Here is a 26733-nt window from a genome sequence, read left to right as displayed (position 1 = left end):
GAAATCACATTGAATGGTGGGAGAAGATATCGAAACCAGGTATTGTAATTTTTTTTTGAAAATGCTTCGTATCGGTTACACAGTTAAAGGCACGATACGATCAGTTTTATTACAGCACCTTACGGGAAATTCAAAATAATGGCGCCATTTCAAATTTGCTCTAGAGTTACCACCAAATGGACGACACGAAAATCACTGCATTCTTAAATAACTGTGAACGGAAGTTAGCGGCGAAAGCAGAAATTGGTTGGTGAAACCTGTGATGGAAGACGATTTGAAAACGTGATCAAAAACTTGCCAAGAAATAGAAGCCCAGGCGTTGATGGAATCCCATGAGAATTTTACCAAAAATATTGGCATATCACATGTACCGAATTTTTGGAAGTCTCAAAATATAAGATTGGAAATAGGAAGCTGTACACGGCTAAAGCTCTAGTAATAATAGTACTTGTGCCGAAACACTCAACGGCGAGCACAATACCGGATTACCGTCCATTTAGATCACTCTGCACAGACTACAAGATAATAGCAAAAAATTCTCGCAGTGAAAATGTAGAGAGTACTGTTAGACATTATTGGGTAAGGATAGACATGTAGCGTACCTGGAAGAAACATCCACAAAAGTGAGCCACGAATTCTTAAGAGCAATGATGCCTCACTTTAATTTTACGGAATCAATTATTCTTAAATCTTACCGATAAATGGAGACATGATTTCAACGGTTCGCGTGAAGGGTTACCTCAGGGAATGACTTCCAGTGCACAGATCCTTCAGACAAGGGTTTTATTCATACACCCTTAGAGCGTAGACTACATAGCCGTATTGAAGGTAAACAGATTGGAAACAGCAGCCTTACTGTCAATGCGTGTGCAGATGACTCAACCGCAATAGTGAAAACTAACACTGAAGTGCTACGCACGAAGCATATTTTGGTAACTTACCGGTTGGCGTGTGGAGCAGCTATTAACGTCAGGTTCAAAAATGGTTCAAATGGCTCTGAGCACTATGGGACTTAACATCTGAGGTCATCAGTCCCCTAAAACGTAGAACTACTTAAACCTAACTAACCTAAGGACATCACACACATCCATGCCAGAGGCAGGATTCGAACCTGCGACCGTAGCAGTCGCGCGGTTCCAGACTGAAGCGCGGCCTTCATCCCCTTCTGGAATGTGAGAAAATAAAAATACTAGGCATGCGCTTTAGAAAAATAAACCGCGAGTCCCTAAACGAGAACGCAAAAGAGATTGTATGGGAAGCCTTGATAGCGCTTCCAGTAAAAATAACATAAAATTACGTGTCGAGTGCTTTAGGATTCATGCATGGCACTGAAAACCGAATTTGCTACCAGAATAAAAACACACAAACACACATAGGGTGTTTCCTATGGAGTGGAATGCTCTTCCATCTGGCCAGAGAACAGTTAACGCTCCCATTGAAGGACGTGAGTGGCAGGGCTTGGTTGCTTCGAATCCAAATCGAGAGTACTGTTTCTGAAAAGCATGCTTCCTATACTTCCAGGCCCTGTTATAGGGCACAACTCTTCAAGGAGGCGTGGAGAATATCTTGATAACCTGAGCTACACAGACCAATGGCAAGGGATATTTCCACCTCTATCAGAGATTTCAAGGAGGTTGTGGAGAAAATGGAAATGGGCAGAAATCACAGTACCGAGAGTATTACAGAAATTTTTTTATCAGATAAACGACACACTCCGCACATTCGGTGAAGGATACTGGATGTGCACTGGAATATTACAGGGAAAAATCTCTCTGACCAGTGTATAGCTTCAAAAGTCCGCTCTGCGCATACATCTTTGTCAACTATCTTTTACCCACTGCCGAGCGACCCACCTAGAGCAGAATCCTTCCTGTCAATATTGCCACCATGAGAGACACTGCCATACTCCTAAAGGATGGCTGCTCGAAAACCATAGACGTTTGGAAATGGACAAAAGAGTGATATGCAAATCTGCTAAATGAGCAACCACAAGACCTATCGAACAGAGAGTTGATTTACTTAGACTTCGAACCTTTCCGTGGGCGAAACTGAGAACGTTAAATTGATTAAGTTGTAATTAAATATCTTATGTAATGAGACAGAATGAAACAACACGCAAAGGTTTCCAAGACCATCTACGAAAAGAAAGAGGAAATATGAATCTGGGATCAAAATGCAAACTACACATATATGTAGCCATATAGCACCATGATCAAAGACAACTATCAATGACCAAGCTTGGGAAACTTCGAGTAAAACATTAGAGTACTGTTCACTGGCCAGCCCGATCACCAATGACGTTCTTCGGGGCAACATATGACGAACAAGGTCTGTTGAACTGAGTTCACATTTGGGTGGAATTGGTTCCCAAACATTCGTACGCACTGCAGCTTCGGCTAATCTCATGGAATGCTGGAGCTTCTACGACCATAACACGTCCCAGAACCACTGCTGCCGACATCGCGGTCAGCAGTTGGAAGAATAGCTGTGCACGGAGGCGAATAAAACATTCTGCAAGAAGAAATTAATGTCATCTTGAGGTCGGCCTATAAATAGATTTGTTGGAAGAATGCTCTTTTCTACTTGTACAAATACAAATTTCAGTTTTGAAGACAGTATTTACATATTTCAAAAGCAGACAAAATTTTGTATAAATACCTTGTTACCACATGTTGTGGATTTCCTGAATTTCACGTTATTTACTGTAGTTGTTTTGTTTCACAGTTTCTCATCTACAACCATATAAAACATAATGTAGAACAGTTATTTACCTGGAGATTTTATGGCTAGGAGTGTTATGGTTGTGTCAACCATTAACTAATTCTGTGTGAAAGACTGTGTTGGTGTGTGTGTGTTTACAATATGATACACTTACTTTATCTTCTTTCCCCATTGTCTTCACTGTGACCGCTTTCACTATGTAACTTTCACGCTCACTGTTTACGAACTACAGAAATAAGACGGCGGACAGCTGAACATTTGAATGTTTTCTGGGCGTAGCTGAGTGCTTGTGTGTACTTTGTGTGTGTGTGGGGGGGGGGGGTGAGAAGGGGTTTTGTGGTGTCTATGAGTTGATGTTGTCTGATAGTTCTTTGAGGGCAGATTTTCTTTAATTATTAGTTTTTGTGTGGGCTGTTGCATTTGAAAAATTTCAAGTCAGTGTTGATGTTTGCTTGGCTGTGTTCCATGTCTATAATGTGTGCAACAAATGTAGAGTGACAGCTGTTACTTTTTAATGCTCTTCGGTATTCTGTGTCTATGGTATTAAAGTTTTTTCTTGTCTGTCCTATATAAACTCATTTGCAGTCCTAGCCTATGCATCGCACTCAGTCCCAGAAATCTGGTGTTTCCTGGTTCTTTAATCGTGCCACAAGTGTGGAACAGTTGAATGTAACAATGAACGGAACTGAAGGTAAAAAATTGGGTTCAGTATGCTTTATCGCAATCAAGTATCAGTCCATTTGCAGTGAACCAAGACATTCTTTCAAAACTATAATCTGCTACGTTATGACGCATCTGACGTGTACCTGTAAATATTGTGTTCCTTCATTCACGAAGAAAACGGGTTCCTAATTTTGTAGATAAAGACGAGTTACTGATGTATTACTTTTAACAAAATGCTAACACAAATAGCACTTATCCCGTTATTTTAAAAACCACGACCGGCTTTCACCCCAAGGCCATTATCCAGTGGTATCTACACAGCTTCGGAAAACAAGGTTCAATGGAATTAGTGAGATGGAGAAACGCGTATTAATAGGCGCCATCAACAAGCGTAATACGTAAATTTTGCAAAATAATTCATGAACAGTCTTAATAAAAACAACAAAATAAAAAGTATTGTGTGGGTTCTTCTGTTATAGAAAACCAATGTATGTAACATCAACTAAATAATTTTAAAAATACAAGTCGTCAAAAAACCGTGAAACCACCATAATAACACAAATATAGTACATACTCTTTAGACTCTCATACATTAATTATAGGTCACATAACTTATGTGTCATACGCTGTGACGGAACGTGGAACGACTGAAGAGATGTACCAGGAGGTGGCTAGCGTGCCCACGCCTATTCATGTGCCACCTCCTAGCACGTCTCTTCAGACGTTCCACGTTCCGTCACAGCGCATGACACATAATCCGTCACAGCACATGACACATATGTTCATGTTATGTATATCAGTTTGTTATGTTATAGCCGGCCGGAGTGGCCGAGCGGTTCTAGGCGCTAAAGTCTGGAAACGCGCGACCGCTACGGTCGCAGGTTCGAATCCTGCCTCGGGTATGGATGTGTGTGATGTCCTTAGGTTAGTTAGGTTTAAGTTGTTCTAAGTTCTAGGGGACTGATAACCTCAGAAGTTAAGTCCCATAGTGCTCAGAGCCATTTGAACCATTTTTGTGTTATGTTCTAAAGAATATATACAATATTTATGTTATTACGGTGTTTTAGGACGTTTTTTGGAGAGTTGTTTTTCAACATTATATATGTTATGTGAGATATATCTGTTTCTATGATTGACGGATCTATAGATTATCTTTTTCTTTTGTTGCTTGTATGAAATTTGTCGACAAATTGTTTTTCAACATTTCTGAATTACAGTTGTTGTTGATGATGATGATGATGCCTATTGCTACATTTTTCTCTGTTTCAGTAATTTTAGTTTTCGTTGTTTTTTAGTACTATGTTGATGCCACTGGTTGATGACCTTGGATGCTGAAATCGGGCGTGATTTTTAAAATAAAAACAAAAGTGCAACTGGAGCTGGTATTTCATTCAAAACCCAAATCACAGTTGCAGAATTTGCATCAACATGATCCATACACTGGACAAGAAATTCGTTGATGTATATCGGGAGAAGAATTCACCGTAACATGAAACTCTGGGACACACGACAGGGTACTGTACCGTTGAAAGGTGCCATCTTACGTCGAGTTGACATCTTGTTACCCACACCTGAGGCAGAAAACAACTGAAACGATACCTCCCATTTCAAGATGAATCACTGTGTTTAGTAGCGTAGTGGAGCCTATATAGTCAAAAGCCTTCATTAAATCATCCATCACAAAAGATATGGAATGATTGCAGTTTTTTTATCAATACCTTCCACTACCTACCGCTGAAAACAATATATGCCAGGGACAACTAAAGAACAATTCCTACACCCGACTTGCGAATCTGTCAGTAAGCTGTGACTTGTTTTCTGGAAACTTTGAAATAGCTGGTAACAATGATATTGACTCGTAATTGTCAACATCATCTCCCTTTTGTCGAATTCCTAATGCCGGAAAAGTTTGTGTGGGTAAAATGCCTTCCAGCAAAGTTATTTTTATCCAACTAGATGCACTAGTAATACTATACTATTTAGTATGTGACTGTACTCCAGACACCTAATAAATGCTTCAGTTTCCTTTCCAATAGCCTCTAACAGCTCTGTCCCATAAAATATTATTGTTCAAGTAATCTTTGTCATTCAGTTTTCTGATGACAAACAGGAAGTCAACATTGAATATTTTTCCGTCCCAGTAATGTCAATAACATTTTGTAACATTACTGCCACGTATTGCTGAGCGATAATGTTATGTTTTCTGCGACCGTTTGATGATTATTTTAGGGATAGTACTGGACGTGTGGTCTTGGGTGGAAGCCTATTTTATTGATAGTACTGGACGTGTGGTCTTGGGTGGAAGCCTTTGATTTTTTTTCGCTCTGGAAAGGTGGACTCCCAGTGTGGTCCTGTTGCCGGCAGAAAGCAATCAATGAATCTCATTAAGAGAGGCGGGCATCGCCAGAGAGAAGGGCAAGCTTCGTGAAAGTGAGGCTGTGGTCTGCTTCGTACTTTTGTGGGCTGACCCAGTGCCTGACCTAACTGTGGGCAGGGGACGCTATGCCACTAACCCCAGAGAATACATGAGTATAATACTTTTCCCTGTTGTGCATTAACTCCCAGGTCGATACTGCGCGGCCCCGCCTGGCAAGCATTTGCAAGTCGGTTGCCTTCGCTCCAAAATTTTGGTCCTCCAGTTAGACTGAGTTAACCCAAGAGTCTGATCAGGCAGGGACAAAGAATCCAGTGAAATTTTTTTTAAGTGCTTTATCTGAAAACTACCTTGAGCAGTTAAACAGAGAACCGACTCGTGGCGATAACATATTAGACCTTCTGGTGACAAACAGACCCGAACTATTTGAAACAGTTAACGCAGAACAGGGAATCAGCGAACATAAAGCGGTTACTGCATCGATGATTTCAGCCGTAAATAGAAATATTAAAAAAGGTAGGAAGATTTTTCTGTTTAGCAAAAGTGACAAAAAGCAGATTACAGAGTACCTGACGGCTCAACACGAAAGTTTTGTCTCAAGTACAGATAGTGTTGAGGATCAGTGAACAAAGTTCAAAACCATCGTACAATATGCGTCAGATGAGTACGTGCCAAGCAAGATCGTAAGAGATGAAAAAGAGCCACCGTGGTACAACAATCGAGTCAGAAAACTGCTGCGGAAGCAAAGGGAACTTCACAGCAAACATTAACATAGCCAAAGACTTGCAGACAAACAAAAATTACGCGAAGCGAAATGTAGTGTGAGGAGGGCTATGTGAGAGGCGTTCAATGAATTCGAAAGTAAAGTTCTATGTACTGACTTGGCAGAAAATCCTAAGAAATTTTGGTCTTATGTCAAAGCGGTAGGTGGATCAAAACAAAATGTCCAGACACTCTGTGACCAAAATGGTACTGAAACAGAGGATGACAGACTAAAGGCCGAAATACTAAATGTCTTTTTCCAAAGCTGTTTCACTGAGGAAGACTGCACTGTAGTTCCTTCTCTAGATTGTCGCACAGATGACAAAATAGTAGATATCGAAATAGACGACAGAGGGATAGAGAAACAATTAAAATCGCTCAAAAGAGGAAAGGCTGCTGGACCTGAAGGGATACCAGTTCGATTTTACACAGAGTACGCGAAGGAACTTGCCCCCCTTCTTGCAGCGGTGTACCGTAGGTCTCTAGAAGAGCGTAGCGTTCCAAAGGATTGGAAAAGGGCACAGGTCATCCCCGTTTTCAAAAAGGGACGTCGAACAGATGTGCAAAACTATAGACCTATATCTCTAACGTCGATCAGTTGTAGAATTTTGGAACACGTATTATGTTCGAGTATAATGACATTTCTGGAGACTAGAAATCTACTCTGTAGGAATCAGCATGGGTTTCAAAAGAGACGGTCGTGTGAAACCCAGCTCGCGCTATTCGTCCAGGAGACTCAGAGGGCCATAGACACGGGTTCACAGGTAGATGCCGTGTTTCTTGACTTCCGCAAGGCGTTCGATACAGTTCCCCACAGTCGTTTAATGAGCAAAGTAAGAGCATATGGACTATCAGACCAATTGTGTGATTGGATTGAAGAGTTCCTAGATAACTGAACGCAGCATGTCATTCTCAATGGAAAGAAGTCTTCCGAAGTAAGAGTGATTTCAGGTGTGCCGCAGGGGAGTGTCATAGGACTGTTGCTATTCATAATATACATAAATGACCTTGTGGATAACATCGGAAGTTCACTGAGGCTTTTTGCGGATGATGCTGTGGTATATCGAGAAGTTGTAACAATGGAAAATTGTACTGAAATGCAGGAGGATCTGCAGCGAATTGACGCATGGTGCAGGGAATGGCAATTGAATCTCAATGCAGACAAGTGTAATGTGTTGCGAATACATAGAAAGATAGATCCCTTATCATTTAGCTACAAAATAGCAGGTCAGCAACTGGAAGCAGTTAATTCCATAAATTATCTGGGAGTACGCATTAGGAGTGATTTAAAATGGGATGATCATATAAAGTAGATCGTCGGTAAAGCAGATGCCGGATTGAGATTCATTGGAAGAATCCTAAGGAAATGCAATCCGAAAACAAAGGAAGTAGGTTACAGTACGCTTGCTCGCCCACTGCTTGAATACTACTCAGCAATGTGGGATCCGTACCAGATAGGATTGATAGAAGAGATAGAGGAGATCGAACGGAGAGCAGAGCACCTCGTTACAGGATCATTTAGTAATCGCGAAAGCGTTACGGAGATGATAGATGAACTCCAGTGGAAGACACTGAAGGAGAGACGCTCAGTAGCTCGGTACGGGCTTTTGTTGAAGTTTCGAGAACATACCTTCACCGAAGAGTCAAGCAGTATATTGCTCCCTCCTACGTATATCTCGCGAAGAGACCATGAGGATAAAATGAGAGAGATTAGAGCCCACACAGAAGCATACCGACAATCCTTCTTTCCACGAACAGTACGAGACTGGAATAGAAGGGAGAACCGATAGAGGTACCCAAGTTATCCTCCGCCACGCACCGTCGGGTGGCTTGCGGAGTATGGATGTAGATGTAGAATAGAAGAGAGAGTGTGCCGGTACCAAACACATGTAAGTTAATCTGCGTTTTGCACGACGAAAGTGAGAAGATTTGCTACATTTTTACATGAAATTAGCAATATTCTCGTCCATCTAATTGATAATAGTATTGATCCGTCTCCTCAATGTAGAGTTTTTGCTGGAGGAAGAAGTAACTTTCATGGCATTTGTGTATATTCTAGCCTCAATCGTGTTCTGGCCACCGTCCAGTTGTTCTCTCAGCCGCCGTCTGGTGCTCATTGGCTCATCCTTTGCTGATTTTGGAGAAATGTATGCCTCAGAGTCTGTGGTTGCATGATTCATAGTCCGAGCTGCTCGTTAATTATTTGTTCTGGTACACAACTTGAGTTGCCCATTTCTAATAACTTGTGATTTAGTCTCATTGGCAATGAATTCATGAACTGCTCGGATAATAATAGTTTCTGTTTTTTTGCCCACGCAGTCTTCTATAGAATTTGATAGCTCCCCGCATTGTTAGCGTCATTTTGTATGAATTATATCCAGAGTTTTAGAACACTCTGATAACTACTTTGTGTATTGTGCACAGTAGTTAGGGCAAATAAAAATCTGTTACACTCAAACTTGATTTAAGTTACAAGATCCTTTAAATTATCCTAATACTTTTCCATTGCTAGGCGACTCACTAACGATAAATGTAACCTGCTGCCAAACTAACGCTGTTGTTTTCACTGTGACGGTCTTATCGTTGCGTACAGCGGTCAGTCTCAACCATTATTCTCGTATTATTCAGTGCAGGTAATGGCTCGTTCTCTTCGTGACTAGGGAGAGCTGTGTCGATTTCCCCCAGGATTATAAGTTTGCTATGTATTGTTTAATGGTTATTTGGCTAAAGACCTAGCAGTTTGCCGACGTAATAAAAAAACAACATTTTATAGTAACGTCATACCACAGTGCAGGTCTCGGGTTGAAAAATCACACGAACAGCTTAAACTTCCACGTTGATTCTTATCCAGTATTTTAATTTTGATGTCTTTTGATATCCTGCACTTAGGGCACTTCCTGGGCTGCAAAATGTTGTAGAAACCATTTGTGCCCGTTTTTTAGCTTGTATATAGACCTGCTGCTGCAGCACATGCTAGAGTGACACATGAGAGCTATGTGTTATTTATAATTTATTTCTTGTATTTGTACCTGTATTTTTGGGATTTTACTGCGTAAATTTGCGTAGCGTGTGAAAACTTTTGTATTAAGTGTGAAGATATTTTTGTGCTCAGGGACGTTCACTCATGTTAAATTTGTGACAGCGATGGCACACATTGTAATAGATTTTGATTTCATTTATTTTACAGGTGAATAGTACATGGACAGGGCTATTCGAGAGAGATCTAGAGAGACAAGGAGAACTTTTAACCAGGAGGATTCAATGGAATGGAAGGGAGCTATTTCAGATTTCTACGAGTGGGAGGTATCTGCAACAACTGCGTTGTCTGAACCCCAGTAAACCGCACAGCCGAACACAGTGAAACTAGCGGTACTTGAGAAATAGTCCTCATGGCATACATCAGCTTAGAGTCGTGAATCCTAGGAATACTCCAATCTGGGCCAAATATACTCTAGAAAATGCCGAAGCAGATAGTAAGTAATCAGAAGTAAGCAAGAAAGAAATGTGGGAGGAGATAAGCGCAGGAGGGAGACAGAAAGGCCCAAGCAGGTACGACACTAGCACAGCAGACAGAGAGCGAGAGACAGAGAAAACTGGGCGAGGTTTCAAAAGCAGTTCAAACCAACATGACTTAGCTGGCCCTGGCTGAGTCGAACTTTGGAAGGTAGAGGACACAAACACCTCACTTTCTCAAAGAAAGACTATAGAGAATACCTCTTCATCTCAGACAATGCAGGTTCTCGAGAAGCGAAATGAAACTGTAGTTACAGAAACGGTTCAGTATTCGGGAACTGAGGAATTTGCCTCGCTCAGACAAATTATAGAGAAGCGAAGCAGTCCATCAAGGGACAGGATGTTGATGAGAAACACTTTTTCTCGCTGACGAAAATTCCCACTTACATTTCAGGCTGAGACTTGCATACTAAGACGCGGATTGAGCCGTTTAAGAAGAACCTGACGAAGTCATGGCCAAATTGGAGGAAGTTCGAATTTACGAGTAGCCACATGAGTGGGGGTATAATCGCAGAAGTTTTACCAGCCGCAAGACACTAGACAGTTTACGCAGAATTTGAATCCCAAATTATGAAGTTGTACTGGTCTGTTGTGGAACAAAATAGGGGGACCTGAGGATAATAAAAGTCCTACTACAGGCAGCAAGGCGGTTTGGGTTTTATTCAATGTATTTCGACGAGATCCTAAAACGGAGTCAGTATCTCGACTGCCCATACAACATTGGTGAGTAGCTTCCTGGCAGATTAAAACTGTGTGCCCGACCGAGACTCGAACTCAAAGCTGTGAGGCCGGGCGTGAGTCGTGCTTCGGTAGCTCAGATGGTAGAGCACTTGCCCGCGAAAGGCAAAGGTCCCGAGTTCGAGTCTCGGTCGGGCACACAGTTTTAATCTGCCAGGAAGTTTCAGATCAGCGCACACTCCGCTGCAGAGTGAAAATCTCATTCTGGATTGGTGAGTAGATTGAATTGTTCATTAATACTATGCCAGTAGGACACTGCTCTGTCTTGAAAAGTATGATTTGGAGGCGTTTAAATTTATCTCAATAGACCTTGATGAGTACTTACGGGAAGATACCAGTACGACATGAGAATGAGCATATGCCAATGCAGGAGATAATAGCAACAACAGCTGGTTCAGAAGTAGCCGAATAATTGGGGAAGTCAGAGACCTAGACTTTTTGAAAATCTGGCAGCATTTGTACAGTAGCCAGAGGCATAATTACAGAAACCAGTAACTGTATGCTGGAAGTACTGACCCTGGATATTGAGACACTTGTCCGACTGTGAGACAAAGCGGTGAATGGCTGTCTCATAAAATTCCCGGGGCAGCGATGTTAACCAGTTCCGCACGTACAGCTGGAAGTGAATCGTTTGCCTCTCAGAGCCTTTTTAAGGGGACCAAAAATGGTGTAATCACAGAGAGAGAGGTCCGGACTGTACGGAGGGTGTCCGAGAATCTCCCATTTAAATTTCTGCAAGAGTGCCGCGACTGTGTTGGCCGTAGAAGGCTTTGCAGAATGACACCACGGCCTGGGCGTTTTGTTGTGATCGCTTGGCGAAGGGTGGTCAAGGTTTGCGAGAAAAGCTGGGCATTCACTGTTGTCCCGTGCTGCAGAAAGTGAATCAGAAGGGGGCCATCTTGGTCAAAGAAGAACGTCAGCATAACCTTTCCGATTCACTTCATACGACGACGTCAAGCTGTACGTGCGGAACTGGTTAGCATGGCAGCCCCGGGAATTTTATGAGACAGCCATTCACTGCCTTGTGTCACAGACGGACAAGTGTCTCAAGAGCCAGGGTCAATATTTCTAATATACGGCGTGTAGCTTTTCTGCGTATAGAATCAGCTACGTATGCCGTCCAACGAACTTGCAGATGACATGTACGCTGTGAAAAAACGGGAACAGAAAAAAACACAGAAAATATGTAACAAAAAGTGACAATAATACTTAAAAAACATGTCATAACGTACAATAAATAAGATTTAAAAACACCCACTGATGATGGTGATATCTGTCGCCGAAACTAGTTTAGGAAATAAATAAGTGAACAAATAACAAGGTGTTTTGCATCAAGGCGGACTTAATTCCGATACTGTTGTTTGCCTCGACTATAGTTATTAAGATCAACATCATCACACTCATTATCACCATTATCATCAGTGCTCAAACAGAATTATGAATCCCCGCTAAAAGCGTCCTGTTATGCCTCTGTAGCAGGCCAGCGTGCACTGTCATGACAGCAATGCAAATGGAGGTCACAGTAATCTGTTATCAATTCATGATATATAGCCCTTACCAAAACACTATACGACCTTCTGCCATGCACATGGAATTGTTAAGAGTAGACATCTGAACAAGTAATTGTGTTGTCAACTGTACCAGAATAATTGGCAGCAAATCGGTTGATTTACTTAAGCTTGTAGATTTTTCTCTCTGGATAGCTAAGGTGGTTGCTGTTGCAAAGATATGGTCAGCGTCCTCATACCATGCAATTAAAAAAAAATTGTGTTCACTAGGCTAATACGATCAAACGTGGCGTTTAATTATGTCACATGGCTGAACAGGGAAGTTAAATTGAAATGTCTGCCGGGAAAACGTGAAGAAATCTAGAAATAAAACGTTGTCAGAAGAATGGATTCATTAAGCATAAAAGTCGAAATAACTTAGGGTGGTATTAAAAGGAAATCCATCGACAATAACAGTAAAAAAAAAGCGAGAGCGGATAGGAGTATAGGGAGCATTGAGAGACTCTACGAGAGCGTAGAACTAACTGTAGACGTTATTGAAGAATAAATGGAAGAAGAAGGAAGCTGAATAAGGGTTTAACGGCCCGGTGACATAGAGGACATTACAGAGGGAGCACAAGCTCGGAAAGTGTCAAGAATCGGGGAGGAAATCGGTCACACCCTTTCAAATGAACCACTCCAGCATTCGCCTGCAGCGGTTTAGGGAAATCACGGAAGATCTGAATCTGGTTGGCCGGATGCGAATTTGAACCGTCGTCCTCGCGAATGTGAGTCCAGTGTGCTGAGCATTGCGCCATCTCGGTCGGTAAAAAGAAGTGGAGGTAGATTTGCACGGTATAGGAGATCCAGTATTAAGTGAGAGCCTCACAGAGCTTTGGAAGACTTGAGAACAAACAAGGCCGAAGGAATAGATAACTTTCCTTCGGAATTTCTGAAGTCATTGTGAGAAGTGGCGATCGAAACAACTATTAAAGTTGCAAAAATCCGCTATTCGTGGAAAATTTCCCTAACCCAGAAAACTAATTGTGGGCAGGCTACTCGTTAAAGACCTATCTTATGAATTTAATGTGCACAGCTTCTAATGGATAACGCGAGTTTTACGCCCTAGGCAGAGATCCTAAAGTGTGCATTTACACAATAATTTACTGTGACAGGAACCTTTATGACAAAAACAATCTTTCATCTAAACACTCCCAGTTTATTCATTAAAACGTTGATGATCACATCTCATAAAAGGGAGACAATCACAGCCGACTAATGTTATCTGTATGAAAGTTCTGATTAGTGATTATGTGGATAGCAGTGTTGCTGTACCGCAAGAGTAACTGCACCAAATTAAAAAATGACAGTCTGAAACTCAGTTTCAAAACTCGCTATTTCCTGACGAAAGCCAATGACTAGAAGCACGGTGACTGATTTAAAGGTTCATGCATTCAACACATGTACGTTGAACTAAAATAGGTGATCGTAGGTAATTCCACAAGTGCGGACCTAGCTCGCTGCTTCTGCTGAGACTGCTCGCCATAATTTAATTTCCGTACGCCGTGGTTCTGGCTCTCTCGAGAAGACAAGGGCGCCTTTCTGCAATCGCTCACCGTTCCCTGCGCGTCTCCTAACTCGGAAGTCCCTGTAGTGAGCACCACGTCACAGCCGAAGTAGCCGCTGCCTCCAATGCGTCTCAATCTGGAGTCGATCTGCCTCTACTGGGTCTCTAGCTTGAGTCCTCATCTTTTGACTCTCCCTGATGCCCTGCTCTCCTTTCCTGCCAATTAGTGCCAGTCGCCAAGGACGAAAATTTAGAACATTGCGGCGCAATAACAAGGTTTCGCTCCACGTTAGAGAATCGCACCAAAACGGTGCGTCGCATTGAGATACCAATGATATAACAAAAATCTCCCCTACTACACTACTGGCCCTTAAAATTGCTACACCACGAAGATGACGTGCTACAGACGCGAAATTTATCCGACAGGAAGAAGATGCTGTGATACGCAAATTATTAGCTTTTCAAAGCATTCAAACAAGGTTTTCGCCGGTGGCTACACCTACAACGTGCTGACATGAGGAAAGTTCCCGACCGATTTCTCATACACAAACAGCAGTTGACTGGCCTTTCCTGATGAAACGTTGTTGTGATGCCTCGTGTAAGGAGGAGAAATGCGTAGCATCACGTTTCCGACTTTGTGATAAAGGTCGGATTGTAGCCTATCGCGATTACGATTTATCGTATCGCGACATTGCTGCTCGCGTTGGTCGAGATCCAATGACTGTTAGCAGAATATGGAATCGGTGGGTTCAGGAGGATACTACAGAACGCCGTGTTGGATCCCAACGGCCTCGTATCGCTAGCAGTCGAGATGACAGGCATCTTATCCGGATGGCTGTAACGGATCGTGCAGCCACGTCTCGATCCTGAGTTAACAGATGGGGACGTTTGCAAGACAAAAACCATCTGCACGGACAGTTCGACGACGTTTCCAGCAGCATGGACTATCAGCTCGGAGATCATGGCTGCGGTTACCCTTGACGCTGCATCACAAACAGGAGCGCCTGCGGTGGTGTACTCAACGACGAACCTGGGTGCACGAATGGCGAAACGTCATTTTTTCGGATGAATGCAGGTTCTGTTTACAGCATCATGATGGTCGTATCCGTGTTTGGCGACATCGCGGTGAACGCACACTGGAAGCGTGTATTCGTCATCGGCATACTGGCGTATCACCCGGCGTGATGATAAGGCGTGCCATTGATTACACGTCTCGGTCACCTCTTGTTCGCATTAACGGCACTTTGAACAGTGCACGTTACATTTCAGATGTTTTACGACCAGTGGCTCTACCCTTCATTCGATCCCTGCGAAACCCTACATTTCAGCAGGATAATGCACGACCGCTTGTTGCAGGTACGGTACGGGCCTTTCTCGATACAGAAAATGTTCGACTGCTGCCCTGGCCAGCACATTCTCCAGATCTCTCACCAATTGAAAACGTCTGGTCAATGGTGGCCGAGCAACTGGCTAGTCACAGTACGCCAGTCACTACTCTTGACGAACTGTGGCATCGTGTTGAAGCTGCATGGGCAGCTGTACCTGTACACGCCATCCAAGCTCTGTTTGACTCAATGCACGGGCGTATCAAGGCCGTTATTACGGCCAGAGGATGTTGTTCTGGGTACTGATTTCTCAGGATCCATGCACCCAAATTGTGTGAAAATGTAATCGCTTGTCAGTTCTAGTATAATATATTTATCCAATGAATACCCGTTTATCATGTGCATTTCTTCTTGGTGTAGCAATTTTAATGGCCAATAGTGTATTAACAAAGGTCCGCTCCAGCTCTGTGCTCGTGATGTCACACTCTACTGTACCAACTGCGTGTTTTCGTACCTATGGTACTAGCCTCTAATGAGAGGGCCTCTGAATTTAGGAATGGCAGTACATGAAGCTAGCACATTATGTTCTGTTTTCTAAAGTGGCCAAGGACTATCTACAAATATAAGAAAGCGGGCCCCTGCCTACTGCTGTCTCTAGGGGAACACCAGGCTGTGCGAGATTGTAAAGCTGGACAATGGTTTGCTACCGCCTGTGATGCCTTGGCAGCCCCAGTTCTCCGAAGTCTACCTGATGCTCTGGTCTTCACTGCTACAAAAGTGTTATTTTGCACAGCATGCTCAGTTCATCTCATCTCAACTCCAACACACAGTGTCTTCTCACGCACGCAGAAAGCATTCAGAAACCAGTGAGTCCATCACCATGCTAAAGAAGAGAAATGAAGCTGCATAGATCATCGTGCTACCAGCCGCTCTGGTCCAAGAGCTTCAATAAAATCATTCTTAATGCAGTCCCCGTCGTTATCATTCTCTAATTACACAATTAATCTCAATTGCCTGCCGCGTTTCGAAGTGACTGTGCAGAATTTGTGAACCTGGAGAAACGGACTTGCAATAAGACTTTCGGAACGATGTCATCCACACAGTCACGAAGATGCTGAGCCGAATGGTCCTCCTTTCTGACAAGGGAACCTACCCATCGCACCCCCCTCAGATTTAGTTATAAATTGGCACAGTGGATAGGTCTTGAAAAACTGAACACAGATCACTCGAGAAAACAGGAAGAAGTTGTATGGAACTATGAAAAAAATTAGCAAAATATACAAACTGAGTGGTCCATGCGCAAGATAGGCAACATCAAGGATAGTGTGAGGTCAGGAGTGCCACGGTCCCGTGGTTAGCATGAGCAGCTGCGGAGTGAAAGGTCCTTGGTTCAAGTCTTCCTTCGAGTGAAAAGTTTAATTTTTTATTTTCAGACAATCATTTTGCAGAGCTGCACAGGTACACACAGCAATATTGTTTACGTGATCGTGTGTCAATTATCAAAGTTAAGGCACTCACTCATAATCAACGTAGCTCTCCAAAATTCCAGGACATGTTCAGATGTGCTTGACGGTCTACACACGGAAAAATTTGAAAACTTTAAAAACATATGTTTTGACAGAGCACAGGGAAAACTGTGCGACTGTGAAACTGTTGCATTCATTTGTTGCAGTTTATGTGACAAACTCTTATGTTTTCATCACTTTTTTGGGAGCGATTATCACATCCACAAGAAAAACCTAAATCGGGAAAGGTAGAAGAATCTTTTTACCCATTCGCCAAGCGTACAAGTTAGGTGGGTCGACAAGATATTCCTGTCATGTGACGCACATGCCGTCACCAGTGTCATATAGAATATATCAGACGTATTTTCCTGTGGAGGAATCGGTTGACCTATGACCTTGCGATCAAATGTTTTCGGTTCCCATTGGAGAGGCACATCCTTTCGTCTACTAATCGCACGGTTTTGCGGTGCGGTCGCAAAACACAGACAATAAACGTATTACAGTGAACAGAGACGTCAATGAATGAATGGACAGATCATAACTTTGCGAAAAGAAAGAAAGAAAATTTTTCACTCGAGGGAAGACTTGAACCAAGGACCTCTCGTCCCGCAGCTGCTCACGCTAACGACTTTTTTTTAATTTTTATTTTATTTTATTTTATTTTTTTTGATAATCACTCCCAAAAAATTAAATTTTTCACTTGAGGGTAGACTTGAACCAAGGACCTCTTTTTTTTCCTTGCTACCTTTTTTTTTGTTTTTTTTTTACTTTGCCAAAATAAAGAAAGTAAACTTTTCACTCGTGGGAAGACTTGAACCAAGGACCTCTTTTTTTACGCTACCCCATTTTTTTAAAATAAAGAAAGAAAATTACCTCTTCCACTTCAGGCGTTGGCCCCTATCACCCATACTACCCCCAAAAACCCATCTAGCCTAAAAACAAAAACAAAAACAAAGCTAGTGCCACCGCCACTTTCATCCTAAAGCTAACTAGGACCGCCGTTCGCCACCACTTCAGGTTCCGCCAACGAACAAAAATTAAATATGCCTCTGAACTTTGTATAAAAAAAATAAAATAAAAAGAGAAAGGAAAGGGTATAATACTTTATTATACTTTATTTGTTGTTCATTTTGTTCGTATTTTGTTCTTGTGTATTTATTTGGATTCGAACGCAGGTCTCCTGCCCACTTTTTTTTAATCTTTTTTTTTATTTATATAGATATCAATGTGCGAACAGTCATAGTTAATCAAGCCTGGAAAACTAAAACAGAATGAAGACGCCATCGAAGATATAAAACATAAATAACATGAAAAGAAAGCTACCACGTCGTAGTGAGGCTTCCCAGCGACTGCGCCCACTGATAAAGATTGTTCAATATATGCTCGTTTGCAGTTCGTTCTGACCTCATCTGCCACTGCCTGGAACATTCCAGCAACACGGCGGGCTGTGAAAGGCACTCCATAGGTAGTTTGCAAAGCACTGTCGATATCTGGTATGCCCGGAAATAGCATGATGTCTTTCTTGCAAACAGAGCCGGAAGTCAAGGAAATTCTTGTGTCCGTCACGACAGAGGTAATGGACTGCATGTCCACGTATCCAGGTGGCAGAGTTGGTTCAAGTCTTGGGGTAAAATGTCTCATCCGGAAACAATAACGTGCGTGCAGATATGTGCTCCGGCCTAACTCGCAAGAGATAAGCCAGCATCTGCCGCACTTGGTGCCAAACCGGTTCCGCCTCTCCACAGCTGAGGCGGTGCTCGTCAGAATCTACTGTATTACAACCCACACAATTGGGAGATTCTGCCATGTGAATATTGTAGAGATTTTCTTGCGTCACGAGCTTCCCATTAACGACTACGTACCATTGAGAAACAACATCGGAATTAAGCATGGCATCGTGTACAGTCTTCCACACCACGCGCCACCGTACGTCAGGATATTTTAGTTCGACCACATTTAGGGGGCGGCGTTGCAGCATGTCATGATATAGGCGTCGAGTTGTGGCCATTTGTGGTGTCGTGAGCGCGACACTGCAATAACTTTGTTCTAAATAGAAACATCCTATATAAAAGAGGGGCGCTGGGATGTCCTGTAGTGGCACCGGCGCTCTTAGTGAAGCAGGTCGTAGCGCCGTCAGAAGCAGACTCGTGAGGCTCGTAGGACAACGGCGCAGCAGACATAAATGTGAGCTAACATAGAGGGCAACGGCCCTATCATGGACGTTAACTAGGCCGAGACCACCTTTTTCCTTGGGGAGGGTAAGAGATACGTATCTGATCTTCAGTAACATACCAGCGGTGACGAAGTATCCCAGCGCTGCCATAATGCTACGAGCCAAGGGCTTCGGAATGGGTAGCGTTTGGGCGACATGCGGTATGCGGGACGCAAGGTATACATTGGCATAATACGCCCGCTGAACGATGTTGAGGGATCGCAAGCGCTGATTTGCAATTCCGGCCCTAATTTGGTTAAGAAGGCGTCGATAATTGAGCGTCGTCGCGCGTCGCATGTCGTTCATGAAATCTAAGCCCAAGCAGCGTACAGTATCACTGAAGCGTAAGGGGGCAATGTGTTCCTGCGGTAGCCCAATCCCGATGCTCAAGGCGACGGACTTGTCAACGTTGATTTGGCTACCAGAAGCTGTACCGTAGGTTTCAATCCAGTCCAAAGCCGCGGCCATGTCGTCAGCTGCACGTATGACGATCATCAAATCATCCGCATATGCGGTGCAAGGATAGATGGAGCCGCCGAACTGTATCCCAGTGAGCCTGTCTCGGAGACCACACAACAAAGGTTCTAAGGCCAATGCAAATAACAATGTTGATAATGGACATCCCTGTCGTACTGATCGGCGGATCGGCATGGGTGCCGTCAGTCTTCCATTAACAAGAACTCGAGAAGTTGCACCATGTAGTAGGCGTGTAAACACTGTGATAAAGGGGTCGGGGTATTCCATGCGCCGTAGAACGGCCGTGAGGAAAGTGTGGCCCACACGGTCGAAAGCCTGGCTAAAGTCGATAGACGCGAGGGCTGCCGGCAAACGTCTCACCCGTGCAAGGGAGATGAGATCTCTGTAACGACATAACGCAGTTCTGATGTTGTTGGGTCCCCCCAAGGACGTCTGATTGTCGGACAAGACGTGCCATAGTGTGCCGCGAATACGTTCTGATAGCAGCCTCGAAAAGATCTTGAAGTCGCTGTTCAATAACGTTAAGGGACGATAGTCGCGGACATGATTCCGTCCCTTCGGCTTATGGATGGGGACAATCAGACCTTCCAAGAATGGTGCAGGCAATGTTATACCCGGGGACATCAATTCCTGGCAAATTTCAATCAAGCAACAGTTGTTTAAAGGCTCGATAGAACTCTAATGGTAACCCATCGATTCCTGGTGATTTATGGGGAGCACCTTTACCAATGGCGTCGAGCACTTCCTCTTCTGTCACTTCTCCCAGTAAAGTCGGTACCATGTCTGGTGGAACTGTACCGTGGACATGTGCTGAAACGGTGTCTACCGTCGCCATATCAGGGAGCACTGCTGAATAAAGTTGAGCGTAATGCCCATAGAAGGCTTCTACTATATCTGCTTGGTCTACCACGTGTCGACCGTCGTCGGTTATCATGTCGGTTACCAGTGCCCTACGGCGCCTCCTGCGTTCTATGAGCACGTGGTGCATAGATGGCCTTTCTGATTGTATCATGTCTGGAGCACGCGACCGTATAACAGCGCCTTGTAAATGATGGCGTGCTAAGGAGACGAGCTGCGCTTTCGCGCGATTGACTGTGATCTGCCTGTCAGGTGAGGGCTCCATAGCAAGACATTCCCGTAGGACGGTGTAATAAAAGTTTTCCGTGCTCCTCCTCCAAGCCGCTGCTTCCCGGCCGTAAGCCATGAAGGTGCGCCTAAGAGCAGGCTTCGCACATTCAATCCACCAACTGAGGGTCGATCGGTAACGACCACGACGCTGTAAGGACGCGTTCCACGACTCTTCGACAGCACCTTTACATGCCGGCTCGTCCAGATGGGCGACGTTCAGTTTCCAGGGGGGCCTACTGCGCCACACACGTGCAGGTTGGAGGGCAATGGTGCAAATATAGGCTGTGTGGTCGGTGAATGCAGTGGGCCAGAGCTCTGCTCCTCTCGTCGCCGTCGAAAGGGTGCTTGTGACGTAAATCCTCTCCAACCGACTTGATGAATGGCTTGTATAATGGGTGTAACCAGGAGCTTTGGCCATGGATGTGGCGCCACGTGTCAATCAGGTGGAGGTCACGCACTAGCATTTCCAATTCCGCACACGGGACGTGATGCGGCTGCTGATCAGATGGAGATAATGTACAGTTAAAATCTCCTCCAATCACCATATCGTCTATGCGGCCCATGAATAGACGCGTAATATCTTCCGAAAAAAAGCGGGCCCGATCTCTCCGTCTCCCTGATCCTGAAGGGGCATATACATTGATGAGTCGTACACCGTTGACAGTTACTGCCATGGCTCTTGCACTCGGTAAGTACAGTACGTCCGTAGCCGCCAAACCGTCCCGTAGCCACACCACAATCGGTAGAAGAGGCGTGGGAGATGTGGGCGGTATATCGGTAGAAGTCAGGGAAACTAGCGACACATACTTCCTGTAAGAGGGCCACGTCGATGTCCGCCGCATCAAGCATGCGTTGTAGCATTGTCAGTTTGTGTGGTGCCCTTATCGCGTTGATATTGATTGTGGCAAGGCGAAAGGTGTGCTGCCTAGCCTCTTCACCTACGGTAGACGCCATGGCAATCAAAGCTAACCGCAAGAGATGCCGGACCCACCAAACCCGTTAAAAATTATGAGTCTTCCACGCTAGGAGTGGCATCCCCAATGCCGCCCCCTCCCCTGTCACCTGTGCCCTCTTCAGGAAGTTCCTCAACATCGTCCGACCACAGTGGGTGCAACACGATGCTGTGTAGCTTATCGGCACCTAAATCTCTCTCACGTACGTCGTCTCTGGTAGAGGTAGACGGAGCGCCATCCATCGACGCGACCTGCCGCGTTTGTGGTGCAAGAAGTAACTGGGCACTCGTAGTATGGGCAAGTGAACCGTCTACACCACTTAGATCCTCAGCAGGCGCAGCATCAATGCTGTCTGATGAGATGTCACCTTCTTGACCGGCCGTGTGTAGGAGGCAATCGTCAGAAGGGGTCCGCCGACGTCGCTTGCGTCGTCGAGGCGAACGTTGCTTTCGACCGTGGACATCCGTATCCGAATGTGGGAGGCAATCCAGCGTCGTATCACCTTCCGCTAGGAAAGCCGCGGTCGCGACAATGTTCGCGTCCACGTCCATCGCGTTCTGAATGTTATGTTGCGTCTGGAGTCCGTGGGACTGTTGCTGCCGTTGTTGCTGTGGAGGGGGCGACGTATGGGTTGGCACCGAGAGTCCTTCCTCTTCCTCCCTTGGTACTTCTGGCGTCGATGGATGTGTCTGATCGCCCGTTTCATCCTCAACTATGGTGCGCATCGTCGTCTGAGAGTACGTGAGGGGCAGGATGGTCGTCCCCGTCGGGGAAGCGGAGTCTCCCACTGGTATCTGCGTAATTCTACGTTGTAAGCAGCTCGATCGAACATGGCCTTCCTGCCCACATCCGGAACAGGTACGCGGTTGACCGTCGTACATGATGATTGCACGACAGCCACCGATGTTCAAATAGAACGGCACATGTTTCTTGAGCTCAAGTTTAATTTGGCGCACACCATTGTAGACCTTATACGTCGAGAAAGTTTGCCACTTTTCTGCAACGTGGCTGATAACATTGCCATATGGTCGGAAGGCGTCCTTGCAAACTTCCTCTGGAACCTCGAAGGGGAGCTCAAAAACCCTTACAGTCCTTAGGCCCATGCCTGCATGATCCACCGTCACTGCATCGATATGCCCGTCAGAATGTTTGAATCGGAGAGACCTCTGCACTGGTCATTTTAACATAAACCACGCTCGCCGTTATAGAAAAATGTATTCCGACGACAGTCGCCGGATCTAAACGTAGATCGTCGCGTATGAACTGTTCTATTTCATAGGCTCGAGGACGCGCTTGATCTGGTTGGAAAGTAATTTTGATCGTATCGTGGCGCCATGTGTGTGCCATAGTCGCACTGAACTTGGAACAAATACAACTCGCGCCGCGAGAAGGTAAACACAAGCAAGCGCTCACGGTCGCGCACGGCGGGGCGCAGCGGACGTCCTCGCCCCACCGCAGCCGAAAGCTGACTGCGATCACTGGACCACGGCGCTCCTGAGATCACACTATCCTTGATGTTGTCCATCTTGCGCATGGACTACTCAGTTTGTATATTTTGCTTATTTTTTTCATAGTTCCACACAACTTCTCCCTGTTTTCTCGATTGATCTGTGTTCAGTTTTTCGAGGCCTATCCACTGTGCCAACTTATAACTAAATCTGAGGGGGGTGCGATGGGGAGGTTCCCTTGTGAGGATTTTAAAACCCTGCCGCCTACCGCGTTCGGCACAGGGCTTGGCGTCCGCAACTTGTGGTCGTGCGGTAGCGTTCTCGATTCCCACGCCCGGGTTCCCGGGTTCGATTCCCGGCGGGGTCAGGGATTTTCTCTGCCTCGTGATGACTGGGTGTTGTGTCCTGTCCTTAGGTTGGATAGTTTTAAGTAGTTCTAAGTTCTAGGGGACTGATGACCATAGATGTTAAGTCCCATAGTGCTCAGAGCCACAGCGCTTGGCACTCTCTCGTCGAAGTGCCGCTCTGTGGCGGCTGTTTTCGTGACCTGAGGCTTGCAGCAGCAAGAGTCGGAGTCTTCTCGCTTGTGGCGTGCAGTAGAGCCGAACTGCGGGGGCGCGGTTCTTTCCGTCCCTTTACGACGGACCTGCACCTACCTGTGAACATTGTCTCAGCAGATCATCAGTAGGGAAGCCGAGCGAAACCTACTGTACTTCGACGTGAACCAGGTTGCAGTTAAAGTCACTAATCTATTTTTCGGGAGAAAGTTTTCACACGAAATGAAAGATTGGAAATTTTGTCCTTAATTAATATATTCTGAAACTTAGGTGAACAAGTATTACTGCCAAGCCCGTGCTAGTCTTAACACAGTCACTCACAACCCCTTTCACTCACGTTAGCAAGTTTATGATGTTGCATTTCCCGAAAACGTAATAGCTTCAAAAATACGGATTGTTTTTCATTGATAATGCTCGACAAATCTTAAGTCTGCCGGTACCTAATGCAGTCACAGTTTTTAGCCACCTAGCTGCTCAATACGCCACGCGGAATTCATGTCTTTTCTCGTCACAAAATTCACTTAAAAATTCCGAAATTTCTACACAGCCATCGGAATAATTGTGCCGTCACTTTACAACACTTTTGATGTATGAAACACTGCTAGATCCCGCAACTTACCATTTCCATCGGAAATACTACTACACACGTCCAAACTGTTTCATGGCTAGGCTCCGACTCCTCTCTAGAATACTCTTTCTCAAACAGCAGAGAAGGGCCGCGAAGAATATTGCTTTGCCATTGGTCAGCTTACTCAACAGCCAATACCAAAACAACATTCTCCCGCGTCAGTCCGCGCTTTTCATCAATAACCAATCGCAAAATAGTAAACAAAAAATGGTTCAAATGGCTCTGAGAACTATGCGACTCAACTTCTGAGGTCATCAGTCGCCTAGAACTTTGAACTAATTAAACCTAACTAACCTAAGGACATCACACACATCCATGCCCGAGGCAGGATTCGAAACTGTGACCGTAGCGGTCACGCGGTTCCAGACTGAAGCGCCTTTAACCGCACGGCCACACCGGCCGGCAATAGTAAACCTAACGACTGCACTTTTTACCGACGTAATTATCTAATATGCTGAAGTTTTGTTTATGCATAAAGTTATTTACTATCGTTATTTATACCTGAATTAACTTTCCCTTTACCATAAACTTACTTTACAAATCTATTCTACAAAAATCCCCTTTGTCCACATCCATACTTCTTGGAAATGTTCCCACACTAAATCCCACTACATAACTCGTTAAACAATTATCTTCATATTAACCTTAAACCACCCTCACGCATCGTTCATACTGCTAAAACACATTTATAACATTTTACATACCCAAAAAGACGTAACAACACTTTATCAAAATACTAGAGCAGTTTATGAGAAACAGTCTATAACTTTAGTGCACTCTAGTGGGCACGATCGAAACTAAATGACAGTCCACTATCCAATACTGTCTATCGGCTGATACATAAACTACGTGCGCGTCCAGTCTCGCGTCACCATCTGTCACTATCCAGCTCTGAGATACATCTCCCATTTAACCGCCTCCAAGGCAGGATCGGTATACGGCGCTACGCCTCAGAACTAGCCAGCAATATGCACCTCTTCCTTGAATTTTTGAGGTATGAAGTCACGTATGTTGACGTTGTGGTGACAGGTTCTCATGTGCAGCCAAGTGGAGTTTCATACTATTCAGTATTCTCCTAAAACGGGAAGTGTTTAGAGTATTTCGCTCAGATGTCCGATGGTGTGGTTACTCATTTGGGAATTGACATAGCATCAGTTGGTGATTTTAAATTCTGCCACCTGTTGTTGGAGCTTGTTTCCTGTACGAAGGATCGGCGGACGGACGTCTGCGTGGTTCCGCTGCCTCTTTAGTGTGAGTGTGTATTCCTTGTCAATTTGGTCTCACATATTCGGAAATTGCTTTTGCCTCGCTAATGTTTCCGCAGTGACGTGTGACTGATAATTAAGGACTGTTTTAAGCATGCGAGCCGCGTGAAGCATTAAGGCCCAATTTACCAGCAGACCGACCGACCGATCCGTTTCGTGCCAGCCTACACACTTTGCAACCGACTGCACTCAGCGGTTACACCGCCGCCCTGTTAGTACTGCTCAGTGCAGTTTGTTCTACGAGGTTATGTTTTATGAGATGCCTCTGGCTATTACACAGATACAAAAACTGGGATTCACCACGGCTCTTTTAGACCTAAAAAGGCCAAAGAAAGTCGAGAGAAAGCAGAGGGCAAAGAAATGACCAATGAAAAGGAAGAAATTCATCCCAGCTCAGTCACTTAAGGAGCTGGGAGCCTTTGATTTTCGAAATTGTTTAAGAATGACGCCGGCCGGTGTGGCCGAGCGGTTCTAGGCGCTTCAGTCTGAAACCGCAAACCGCTACGTTCGCAGGTTCGAATCCTACCTCGGGCATGGATGTTTGTGATGTCCTTAGCTTAGTTAGGTTGAAGTAGTTCTAAGTTCTAGGGGACACATATTTGACGAAAAGAATGCAGTCATGAGAGCAAATGTAGACTGAGAGAAGAGGTGTTAGCTACATCACGGTTTCTAGCCACTGTGGAAAGTTACGAGGATCCGTAATTCAGTGCTCTTAAATCCCCTCGATTATTGTCTATAGCTCTAAAGTGATTCCTGAAACCTACAAAGAGATTTATAGTTACATGAGGAAATACACCAAGCTAAAGCAAACCAATTAAAACACAATAATTTTACGTAAACTTCATGAGTTTATTTATGTGAGTAGGATAAAAGATGTCCCCTATAAGTTTAAGAAACAAGTTTCAAACTAGAAGAAAGACTACAAACGATGGTAGAGCATATCATGTAATAAATACAGCCAAAGGTACATAAGAGATGACGCATTTAACAAGGCTGGTATAACACCCATGCTACATAAGCCGCCGGCCGGTGTGGCCGAGCGGTTCTAGGCGCTTCAGTCTGGAACCGCGCGACCGCTACGGTCGCAGGTTCGAATCCTGCCTCGGGAATGGATGTGTGTGATGTCCTAAGGTTAGTTAGGTTTCAGTAGTTCTAAGTTCTAGGGGACTGATGACTTCAGATGTTAAGTCCCATAGTACTCAGAGCCACTTGAACCATTTTGACACAAGCCGCAGCTGGGTGCTCCAAGGTGAGAGAGGCACCAGAAGGGTCACCATTGTACTCGTAAAAATTCTACACAAGATGTGTCACTTTTAGCACCAAGTGGTGTGGGGCGCCCAAAAGCAAGATTTGTATACAGTGTGAATCACAATTAGTGGTGAAAACTTACACGGGGGGAAGGGGAAATCG

This window comes from Schistocerca nitens, chromosome 2 (assembly GCF_023898315.1).
Source record: "Schistocerca nitens isolate TAMUIC-IGC-003100 chromosome 2, iqSchNite1.1, whole genome shotgun sequence".
NCBI classification, from domain to species: Eukaryota; Metazoa; Arthropoda; class Insecta; order Orthoptera; family Acrididae; genus Schistocerca; species Schistocerca nitens.
This window is presented reverse-complemented; position numbering follows the sequence as displayed.